This window comes from Mustela erminea, chromosome 6, assembly GCF_009829155.1.
Source record: "Mustela erminea isolate mMusErm1 chromosome 6, mMusErm1.Pri, whole genome shotgun sequence".
In the NCBI taxonomy this organism is placed as follows: Eukaryota; Metazoa; Chordata; class Mammalia; order Carnivora; family Mustelidae; genus Mustela; species Mustela erminea.
In genome coordinates this window covers 12,768,046-12,779,802 of record NC_045619.1, presented here as the reverse complement: position 1 = coordinate 12,779,802, position 11,757 = coordinate 12,768,046, and the positions used below count along the sequence as shown (strand labels likewise).

At 42.1% G+C, this 11,757-nt stretch overlaps 1 long non-coding RNA gene across 1 annotated transcript; it reads right to left on the bottom strand.

The window, feature by feature from the left end:
- Positions 1–1,855: 1,855 nt before the first annotated feature.
- LOC116592364 lies at positions 1,856–11,066 on the bottom strand. The gene is made up of 4 exons (XR_004286464.1): positions 10,805–11,066; positions 8,236–8,439; positions 4,665–4,713; positions 1,856–2,056 (listed from the first exon to the last, which is right to left on the bottom strand). It is a non-coding gene; the product is annotated as an uncharacterized LOC116592364 (long non-coding RNA).
- Positions 11,067–11,757: the final 691 nt, after the last annotated feature.

The following is an 11,757-nucleotide window of genomic DNA, read 5'->3' as shown; positions in this document are numbered from 1 at the left end:
TTGTCTGCAGATGCTGATGCCTACCTTCTTCTGTCCCAACTAATAGAATTAAGATTGAATCATTCAGCAAGGACAGGGAAATCAAGGGGGCGGGCAGATAAAGAGGAAGAAGAAAAGTGGAGAAATATTTGAGGAAAAAAATTGATCTTCAACAATCAAAGTCACAGTGTATTCACAAATACCTGCATAAGTTAATAAGAATGCTAGATTCTCTAATACTTTGAGAAGTATCATTTTTAAAATGTATAGACTCTAAAAAAAAGTTATTCCAAAATATTTTCATGCTGGCAATGTTTTCAAATATGTAATAGACCTAAGTCTATTGATTCATCTTTCAAATGGGATTAAAGTCCTATCCCAATCAATGTTGCAGAGTCGCTATAGGGATCAAAGGAGATAATAAATGTGAAGTCCCTGTTCAAAATTTAAAGTGCCATCTAAGGGGAAAGAATAAAAGACCCAAGGTAGCGCCTCCATTTTCCACACACACAGGAGCAGCTCTATGCCAGTAACTGTCATTACTGTTCTCTAAGAAGAAAAGTCCAGGGCACAATCCATCCCTCTTACTTTCCTGTCTTCCCAAAGATGTAACAGGATCAAGGTCACAGCATTCCCGCATCGAGAAGGAAGAGTTGGAAGGAGGGGGATGACCTGGATTGCTTCATTCCAGGCTATTTTATGAGAACCAGGATCCTAATAGGTAGCACTTTCAAGGAAATGGGGAGATTATATAGTGCACATGTCCTCCTCTTTCTTCCTCCTGCAGGTCAGTGATGACACAGCCTCACATCTTTCTTTCTCTCCCTTTTGGATGTTCTCCTTTCTTCCAAGAGACAGAAGGCCCATCGATGCTACCCTAGACTGATAGGTCTGTGAGCAGCCTTAGTAAGCTTGGCTCTCTACCATGGGGCAAATAATTTTTTCCCCTAGATCTTTTTCCTGTGGTGTCTTCAGTTTCATTGAAATAAGTAGCATACATATTTGAACAATGGCGGGAAATAGACACACTAGGCCTTCAACTTGAATGGTTCAAGATTTTATTTATTTATTTATTTATTTATTTATTTATTTATATTTAAGTAAGCACCATGCCTAGCATGGAGCCCAACACAGGGCTTGAACTCACAACCCTGAGATCAGTGCCTGAGCCAGTGTCATGAATCAAACCCTTCAAAGACTGAGCCACCCAGGGGCCCCACCCAAGGCTATATTTAAAGCTAACAAGTATAGGAGAAAAGGAGAGCCTACATGTGGCTGAATGTTGCTTATTAGAGTTAAACTTGAAGTTCCTTGCTTTGTTCTTCATTCATTCTATATTGATCTTATAAGACCTGTGGGAAGGAGATGTGGCTAGTCCAGGCTAAGGATTGGATACTCTTGGATTCTCTTTATTCACTCAGTAACTGTATACCAGTTTTGTACGTGCTAGATACTTTTTAAAGATGCTGATATATAGTGGTGACCATATGAGGTATGGGTCTTCCCCTCTGAAACTTTGACTCAAATGAAGGAGATAGGCCTTAAACAAGGAAGCCATGTGTATAATTATAAATCACACCACTTTAAGATATGACATTTAAATAGATAAAAACTACAGGTAGAGTTCTAAGGGCCTATCTGAGGCAGAAGCAATAGCATGTGTAAAGGTCCTGGGGCAAGAAGAAATTAGATAGTTTCAAGGGACTAAAAGCAGGGCCCAGTGCTGAGAAAGCCAGGAGTAAGGGGGAAACAGAAGACTTAAACTAGACTGGAGTAATAGGCAGCTGCCAAATCATCATGCTGGTCTTGTAGGCTGGTAAGAATTTCAGGCTTTATCCTAAATAAATGAGAACCATTGAAAGATCTAAGCAGAGGAGTGGCATAATTTATTTTAAAGATATTCTTGCTATTTTGTAGAAAATGAGTTGAAAAGGAGGAAGATTAAAAGGCAATAGGCCATTAAGGAGCTCTTGCAGTCATCCAGGTGTGAAATGATGCCAGCTTGTCTGAGAGTGAGAACAGAAACGTTCCCATCTTTCACCCTCAGCAGCTTCAGGCCAGGCTGAAGGGGGTAGGCCTGAAAGAGATTTGAAGACATGACTTCAGGCTCATTAGATCCATCTCCTAACTTTTGGTCAAACCAGCCACAGTAAAATATGATTTTTCCCTCATCCAAGAATCAAACTCATTATCCTCTGTAATAGTTGGGGATATTCACCGTTCATCATCCTATTACACATATTATAGAGGGTGTCTGAGGCAGGTGGCCTCGGAGATGGCCCACCATGAACCATGCTTCTTGGTGTTCATGCTCTTGTGTCATCCCCTACCCCCCACAACTGAGTGTGGGCTGAACTCGCTAATTCCCTTCTAGTGAGCAGAATACAGGAGAAAGGATCATAAGCCACTTTGGGTATTACTCAGTCTGAGGGAAGCCAGATGCCCTATTGTGAGTTGCTCTATGAAAAGGCCACATGTCACGGAAGTCACATCTCCAGCCAGTAGCCAGTGAGGACCTGAAGTCCACCAAGCAGCCACTTAAACACACCAGGGAGCTTGGAAACAGATCCTCCCCTGTCTAGTCTTGATTGTGGACCCAGCTAACACCTTGACTGCAGCCTTGTGAGGGACATGAGCCAGATGCAGCCAACTAACGTGCACCCAGAGGCCTTAGCCACGTGTTATGTGAGATAACACGTGTTCGTTGTCCTCAACTGAAAGTTCTGGGACAATTTTTTTGGTGCAGCAATGAATATCAGATACAGCAGCATTATGAAATGCCTCTTGTATCCCTAAAAAGAATTTTGGTGTTGAGACATCAGTTCTCTACAGCCACTGGGTCCATTCTTACCAGGACAGTAGTCTCAAGCCACAGAGGCAAAGTGTTCCTACAGAGACCAATGTCCAACCCTCTCAGATATGAGTAAGCAGAGATTCAGAGAGAACATAGACCTCCAGCTCACTGATTTAGTGTTCTCATCATGTCTTTGGTCTTGTAATGTCCAGATTGGTTTAACAATGGAGTATTGCAGCTTTTGGGGCAATGAGCCACAGTCTCTGATCAGAAACTTCCAGGGGAGGTTCAGAGCATTGGCAGTGTATTATTTCCCTGTTGCTCTTGTAACCAATAAACCACAAACCTAGTGGTTTAAAAGAGCACAGATTTATTGCATTATAGTTCTGGAGGTTGGAAATCTAAAAGGAGCCTCACTGGGTTAGAATCAAGATGTTGGCAGAACAGAATTTGTTTCTGGAAGCTCTAGGGGAAAACATATTTACTTGCTTTTCCCAGCTTCTAAAGGCTGCCCACACTCCTTGGCTCCTGACCTCCTTCCATCTTCAAAGCCAACAACAGCAAGCTGAGTCCCACACTGCGTCACTCTGACACACTCTTTTCTGCCTCTTCTCCATTTAAAAGCTCTTGTGATTACATTAGACCCACCTGGAGAATCCAGGATAATGGGCCAATCTCAAAGTCATCTGATCAGCAGCTTTAATTCTGTTTACAACCTGTTAACCATGTGTGGTAACATAGTCACATATTCTGGGTATTAGCATGTGGACATCTTCGGGGTGGGGGCATTATTCTGTCTACCACAGGCACCTTCCCTCCACCTCCCTTGATACCTTGTTGATGGTTGTGGAGATGTTGAGGCAACATCGTAAGTTACCAAATATATATGCTCTTCCCTCATCCTTTTAGGATTAGATCTTCAACATGCCTCCTCAAGGTCCATTACCAGACAAACCATTGACTGAGTATGTAACTGGACTTCCACTAAGAGGTGTTTTTGACCTCAGGTACTGAGTCAGTAGGTGGCCCAATGGAACTTTTGTGAACACTGAGATCAACCCTTGGAAACTCAAATGCATGCTGGCATATGCATATGCTTGGACTTTGTGCTGGCAGTGGACGGTGCCCAGGGTGAGAATGGCCACATGTTCTACCATCCCAAGGACATATCTTGTCTTCATTTTTTGTGGGGGTCTTTGCTAGTGGCAAAATCTCACTGGGCCAGTGAGACAAAGTATAAAATGGGGAAGGTAGAAGAAAATTTTCTTCGTTCAGGTGCATAATTCATAGAACCTGAACATTAATATTAATGATCCCGTCCACCAAAGTCAAGCAAATGAAATATGCAGAGGAAGGTAAACTGGGAAGCTCAGAAACTCCAGGTCTTTCAGACTTAGTTCCCCTGAGGGTATAGCTGTAAGAATATAGACAGATTTGTTTAGCAAATTATAGCTTGCTGAGAACCTTCCCATTTATTAATTTACATTATGCTCACAATAACCCTGTAGAGCAGGAGAGACAGGAAGGAACTTCCATTTTATGGATGGAGAAAGTGAGGCTCCCACCCAAGTCACAGTTTGACAGGAGCAGAGCTTCAGAGCTAGAATTCAGAGGTCACACATGGAGGACATGGGGAGATGGAGAAAAGAAGGGAGTTGAGGGGAATTGGAAAGGGAGGTGAACATAAGAGACTATGGACACTGAAAAACAACCTGAGGGTTTTGAAGGGGCGGAGAGTGGGAGGTTGGGGGAACCAGGTAGTGGGTATTGGGGAGGGCACGTATTGTATGGAGCACTGGGTGTGTTGCAAAAAAAAAAAATGAATACTGTTACGTTGAAAAGAAATTAAAAAAAAAGAAAAATTTAAAAAATAAAATAAAATTCAGGTTACTTGATTCCAAATCCCGTGTTCTCTCCGAAGCTTTCCTCTGCTGTGTTAGCTGTCATGTGATATAATTAAGATGACACACAAACCCTCCTCAATGTTAAATAAAGCAACAACAACAAGTAAAAGCCACTGTACCAAGAACATTTTATAACTTCTCTATTTTATAGTCACTGTATCTATAAAATGAGATGTAAGTAGGGCTCACTACATAAGTTTCTTGGGTGATTAAATGAAATAATGTACAAAGAAGTCAAATGGTGCCTGAAAACAGTAAGCACTTAGTGAATGGCAGTTACTACAAGAGCTAAGTAGCTAAATAAGATGGCTTTCCAGGCAAAATTATTGACTTATTCATTCATTTATTCACTCAACCAATATCCATAGAGCCTCTTTTTTTTTTTTTTACCAGTTTTATTAGCTGTTCATACTTAATGTAGACAATTTGATAAGTTTGAACATACGCATATGCTTGTGAAGCCATCACCACAATACAGGTAATATGTAGAATCTTCATTACCTCCAAAAATTCCTTGAGTCCCTTTTGTGTTGTGAGAACATATAACATCTTAGCATTAGTCTTGTTAAGTATGGACACTGGGCAGAGCTTCTGTGGCAAACTACAAAGTTGTTCTGAACATTGTGGTTACCAGAGTGAACAAAAGAGACAAAGACCCTTCTCCTTTACCTTTTAGTGAAGGGGGTTGACATTTAACAAATAAGAATAGTAGTCACCTGGTAATAAGATGGAGATATTTAAGGCAGGATAAGGAAGAACATGAGTACCAAGAGGGCCAAGACGATCCTCTCTGAGGTGTTATTAGATCTGCATGGAGTGCAGGGGTGAAAGCCACAGGCCATGGCTCTTAGAGAAGAGTGGTCCAGCCATGGAAGAGAGCCAATTCCAAGTTCTTGAGACAAGAGGTATTTAGCAGCTCAGCACGTTGGCTTGCATCTTGGGGATTTTCATGACGTCTCAAACTCAAAGTGCCATGTGCTTCTACTTTCCATCACCTCCCAAGCTCACTGGGATTTACTTCCCATGTCTCTGCAAGGAGGCTCCCGGTAGAAGATAGAATTTCATCTTTCAGGTCTTGTTTCAGGACACTGACATTTTAGCTGGAAGCTGGGTGTCTGAGTACTTGATCAAACCCACATCCTGTCACTGCTTGGCCCAACTGATAAATCCTACGTCTTTACCATGGCACCGTTACGTGCTAACTACTCTGTGTAGTTAACTCAACAAATATTTACTTAGCAGCTACTAGGTGCTGGCACAGTGCCAAGTATGGGTATACAATTAATTATCTACCTCGTTTTACTTATGGTTAGTTTCTGAAGGGCAAGGATTATGAGTTTCTTTTATGGTTGCATCCCTAGGACCTAGGATTTCCTTGATAAAAAGCATGAGCTTGAGAGATATTTGATGAATTAATCAGACCAAAATGCAATGCATTTACAACTCTTCATTTCTTCCAACCTTCATAAAAATAACCTTAGATTCCTTATATTTTACTTCACTGAGGTTCATTAAGGCTCTTTGGTTAAATTATTTCATTGAGAATTAGGAGACCTAAAATATTCACTCATTTCAGTTCAGTAATTGTACTTTTAGGAAATTACTCCAAGTAAATAAAAAGAACCTGGGCAAATATTTGAGCATAAAAGTACCCTTTTCAGTATTATTTATTTTAATTGAAATTGGCCACAGGCTGTCTACCCAGCAGTATAGTAACAGTCATGTAAATTATGTTTCTTCCTGGACATGTGTATCATTTCTCTTCTTCTTTCTCATTCTTATTCTTATCATCCATTCTATTTTCTTCTTTCAAAGAAAGCTGTATTATCTAGGACTCAACTGAGAGCTTTCCATTTTGAAAGATGACAACTATAGGGTTGAGGGAGAAAGTTAAGTCTAGCCCATAAAAAACTATGAAAAGTTAGTGTCTTACTTTACTGAGATATGCACATTTCCCTTGACACTTTACCTCGAGGTAATTTCGGCTGGCTTATTCCAGAGAAGATTTGCCTAGGTTTCTGTCAAGTGCATAGGGATAGAGTCTACAAAGCTAGGACCATTTTTAAACTGAACTCTTATCTGGAAATTCAACAGATAGAGTGAATTCTGACTGCAACCTGTATGATGACACATTTGTGTTTGTAACTGCTCATGAGATATTTTTCTTCTTTATTTATTGCTAAGGTTTGCTTAGGCAAATTTGTTTTTGTTGCAAAGTTCTTTGCAATTCTCTAGGACGAGTATTTCTAACTCCCCTGTGCGCTAAAGCATACTAACACTCTGCAGAGCCCAGTTTTATTGGGGGAGATCCTACAATAGACATCACCTTGTCTTGAATGGGCTTTGGGTTTTGTCTTCTGTCTCCAGCCTGAAGAGCTGCAAGAACTTAAAATCAAGTTTCACAAAGATCAGAAAATGTCCTCCAGGAACAAGGTAGCTTCGGTGCTATGCTTATATTTCTATGTCCTTATCATGAGCATCACTTCACTTCTTGCCAGCTCAAAGAAAGCATTCAAAAAGATGTAAAAATATTTCATCCAACAGTGACAGATGTTTTCAGCAGGAGGGTTGGGGAGTAGTACTGGTAGGAGGCACCTGGTTTACGATGTTGCTAGAAACAGCAGTCCCTCACTCAGTGAGAGAAAGAATTCAGACACAACCTCAAATTTGCCTGCCTTTCCTTCCCATTGCATCACTTCAAAACAATATTCATCTAACATGATTGTAGTGAACCTTCCAGCTTAATCAGACTAGAACATGGGGGCTACATTTAATTCTAAGAACATACTTTACTTCATGACTCAGATCCAGAATTGTTCCTGCTCATGCTGAAGCAGAGGAAGGCACTGAGCCTTGTGGCAGGAGTGCAGCAGACAGCGAGTTAAAGGGAGCAAGCAGGATATGATTCTTGGGGTGTTGTTTTGCCCCAGGAATGATAATAAGTGATAAACGAGTCCATCTCCCTGCTCCATTCTCCTCCCAGCTCTTTCTTCCCTCCCTAGTCCATGTGGGCAGCATTAGTCTCAGAATCCAAGAGGGAGGCAAGTCAAGATTAATGGACTGTCACATGTTTATATAAAATCTGTTTTTCCTTTTCCTCTTCAGTGAGATACTCAAACACATTATGACGAGCAATATAAAAACTACAACAGGTAGACATTTTGCTTGCATTTTCTCAGCCTCCATCAAAAGAAGGCATCGTCTTGGTCCTGATGTCTTCTAACAGAATTATCATAGAAAAAAATAAAATGAAGGAAAATCGTTCCAGCTCCATATTTTATTTATACAAGGAGGAACTAAAATTCTCTACGTGCTGAAAGGGAAAGGTGCCCTTCTAACATCTATCTACCCATCTCATTCTCCATCTACCTGTTCACTGACGCCTCCGCTCATTCAGTAAACCATCCATCAGTCTATCCATGAAATTATCTCCCTTCATCCATTTATCTTTGTCCATCCACCCTTCAATCCATTCATCCAACCACAATTCTATCCATCAATACATTTCCCATCTACTCATTTATTCATCCATCCATCCATTCATTTATGTTTACCTACCTCTATCCATTTATCCATGTGCCTATCAATCCATTTCTTGATCCATCCATCAATCTATTCAGAAATATTTTTGAGGACCAGATGCTGAATTGGTCTGCATATAATTACGGAGATAAGCACAGCTACCATAGGAGGCAAAATCTGGCCAGTACTTTCTTATGAACAAAGTATTCAGGGGAGTCTGAGAATGCAGCAATTAGTGTTCTGTGGAAAAGAAAAAGAGAAAGATAATGAAGCTTTGATTCTGCACTTAAATGATATGCAAATTTTAACAGGGGGAAATTGGGTGGGTTAATTTTGGGGTCCTGGAGAATATAAGGTTCCAGAATTTCTCTCAGTTCTCAGAGAAATCCTATATTCTTCCCAGCTATATGAACCATAAGTTCTCCTTTGGCTTAAGCTATTTTGAGCTGCCTTAACTACCCTTTGTACGAGCAGTGTTTTGACTCTCAAAACGCCTGAATTCTCCCATCTCATGAGTGGCAACCTCATGTAGTGGTTAAGAGCCTGAACCCAAAATTTGCCAGATCTTTGTTGAGGGTAATAATTATTGTCTCATAGGGTTATCAGATACTGTTTTTAAATATTTGTATAATGGAGGTGCGTAAATGGTAGCTATTGTTATTCACTGACTTTTTGTAAGATCTTTAGTAAGTAGTCATATGACCTTTGAATAAGCCAGAGGTAACTGTGGCCCCTACCGCCATTATGACTGCTTATTAATTTATTAATCCATTCCATAAATGTTTAATGAATACCTACTTTATGTAGGTATGCCATGCATTTTTACTTATATCTTTTAACCTCAAACCCTATCAGAGAAGCATTATTATCCCTATTTGAGGATAAAGAAACTGAGGGTCAAGGAGATCTTTAAAGTCAAAGGAAGAGGTGGAGCTGGGACTCAAATCCACATTTATTTAGTAACAAAGGTGGTAACACCCACTATGTGCCAGCCTCTTGTGTGTCAGACACTGTGTTGCTGAAGTGTTCCCAACCCCTATCTTCTTTGGCACCCACAGCACCTGTGACGTAGATGTCACAGCCTCCATGTTGGGGCTGGAGAAGCTGAGAGTTGGAGGATCTATATCCCTTGCCCGAGGTCACAGAACTCATAAATAACAGAACCACCATTGTAGACCCAAGTCTCTCTGCCTCCAAAGTCCATGTAATTACCACAGCGCCTACTTCTCCTGTAAAATTTTACAGGTGAGATGAGTTGCAAACACCCTCCCTATAATACAAGGTTGAAAAGGGCCAACTGGACAACAGAGGTCAGGTATAAGGAGAGATCAAGTTTGGCTAAGCAGGATCAAGGAGGACTTCTCAGAGGAGGACACGTTTAAGCTGGGCCTTCAAGATAAAGTAGACTAGGATAAGCCAGTGGAGGTGGCACTGGGCATCCCAGGCTTTGGGACAAAAAATGAAGGGTCACACCAGCAAGAATACAACACAGAGGACAAAGGGTGAGCTACCCAGTTGGATTGGAAGTGGGCCTCCGGGATGCAGGGCTCCCTTGCTTCTGCTTACCCATCTCGCAGATTGCAGATAAAATCCTGAATATGGCGGGGGGGGGGGGGTGGCAAATCCACTAATCAACAGGAAGAAAATAAAGGCGAGATAATATATTTATTACAAAAGGTAAGACAAAGCTGCCTCCCTCCTGGTCCTGTACTTTATCCTTTGGTGAAGCTGGAGGCCCCAAGCCTCTTGGACTAAGTGAGGGTGCAGGTATTAAAATTAACAGCCAGATGGGAGGTGAGCACTGGAGCTAAACCACAGAATTAGCACTGGCCCTAGATTCAAACTGAATCCCAGTTTTGCTGCCGACTGGTTGTGTGACCTCAGACAAAGGCCCTCAGCCCTCAGAGCCTTTGTACCCTCATTTTCCAGGCAAAACAATGGCAGACACCTCATGGGAGGGTTGTGATGGTCATGGCCATGCACCTCACAAATGTACCCATCTAGTCAATGTTGCTCGGATCCTCCAGCATGAGGGGAGAGGAGGAAGGGCACAGAAAGGCAGGTGGGGGCGCAAAGAGAGAGAAGAACAAGGCCACCAGTGTGGATGGTAAAGGTGGTGAGTACCTTCCTGGGGACTGTAACCTCCATCTTAGTGTGTGTGTGTGTGTGTGTGTGTGTTTCCCAATTCCGCCCACACGATATCCTGCAACGCTGACTGTGTTTGGCGTTAAATATCAAGCCTTTACTGCAGCAATTAAGGACTCATAAAGCCATTCTTATGAGTGTATAATAAAATGAGCTACATTTGGGGTTGCCCAAGTGAGATTGCCACGTGGAGGAATCAGCGCTAACCCCTGGAAAGTTGACATTGAAGGTGGCAGGTGTGATGGAGGCTGTGGCCATGACTCTCTCTGGCTCAGGGCAGGAGGCTCAGATAGGACGCTGGCCATGGGGCACTGGAGAAGAGCCCTACAACATGTCTGGAGGCTGGGTCCAGCCTCAGCCGGTCCATCGGTGACCGCTTTATTTCTCTGACTTGCCACATCTTCCCACATTAAATATTTGTTTCTGTTTTAACATTGTGCGACTTGGTCTATCAACATACCTGAAACCTGGGCATTCTTCTACTAGTGGCTGTTGATGTGGAATGAGAACATGCTGACTTCTCCCCATCTCCGACTCCAATGCCAGCACCACGAGAAGACACTTGTGCTGGAAAGGGGTCCACTTGCAGCCCTCACTTAAGGCTGTCCTCCTCCTCTCTCATTATTCACTCATGTAGCATTATTTACCAGGATATTCAGTAAATATTTGCTAGAAAAAGGGGCAGAGGGAGGATGGATAGAAGTAGGGAAGAAAGGAAGGAGGGAGGGAGAAGGGAGGCAAAGAGAAAGTGAAAGAGGGAAGATAAGGCGTGGTCCTTTTCTCTAGATGTCATAAACACTCTCTGTCCCGTGGCCACATGGCTGAGAGTGAAGAACTCGGTGATGTGACAGTAGAGCCACATGATGTGCGGGCTCCCAAGTGAATTCTTGGGGAAGAGCTACCCACTTGATCCATTTGACATTTATGGAACTGCAAAGGCGTGAGAAGCAAACTTCTGTTGTGTTGAACCACTGAGATTTATTTTGGGGTTTGTTGTTTTAGCAACTTGTGTTAAATATCCTGACTAATTAAAGCACCTACAATATGCCAGTTTATGCTCAACATATTTTGGAGAGTCATGAGATTTAAGAGGTTGTTTATCCATTTCCAGTAATGAGCTGCAGATACTCTCTCTCTCTTTCTTGCTCTTTTCTCTTCCTCCTCCTCTTCATTTCCTCATCTCTGAGAATCTAGACCATGATCCTTCCAGCTCCATAGTCTTGAAAGCTGCTGTTCCTGAGTGCTTTCCCTCTGCAGCCTGGTTGTATCTACTGGTCATTTAGTTATATGGGTATGCTGTCTTCTGTTCATTTTCAGGCTTCTCAAGTCCAGGGACTGTCTTGCTAATCGGAATCTCTTCACAGTTGCCAGAACATTTGAAGGTATATTCTGGGTACTCGAGAGTCCCTGGCA